This window comes from Physeter macrocephalus, chromosome 11 (assembly GCF_002837175.3).
Source record: "Physeter macrocephalus isolate SW-GA chromosome 11, ASM283717v5, whole genome shotgun sequence".
In the NCBI taxonomy this organism is placed as follows: domain Eukaryota; kingdom Metazoa; phylum Chordata; class Mammalia; order Artiodactyla; family Physeteridae; genus Physeter; species Physeter macrocephalus.
Window position 1 is genome coordinate 136,454,312 of NC_041224.1, and position 427 is coordinate 136,454,738.

The window sequence follows — 427 nt, forward strand, 5'->3', positions numbered from 1 at the left end:
ATATATTTTTTTCCTTTTTCTCTTTTTGTGAGTGTGTATGTGTATGCTTCTTTTTGTGATTTTGTTTGTACAGCTTTGCTTTTACCATTTGTCATAGGGTTCTGTCTGTCCGTTTTTGTTTGTTTGTTTGTTTTAGTGTAGTTTTTAGCACCGTTATCATTGGTGGACTTGATTTTTAGTTTGGTTGCTCGCTTTATTCTTTCGTTCTTTCTTTTATCTTTTTTATTACCTTTTAATTTTTAATAATTATTTTTTAATAACTTTTATTTTATTTTATTTTATTAATTAATTAATTTATTTGTTTGTTTTCTCCCTTTTCTTCTAAGCCGTGTGGATTACAGGGTCTTGGTGCACGGCCAGGTGTCAGCCTGTGCCTCTGAGGTGAGAGAGCCAAGTTCAGGATATTGGTCCACCAGAGACCTCCCGG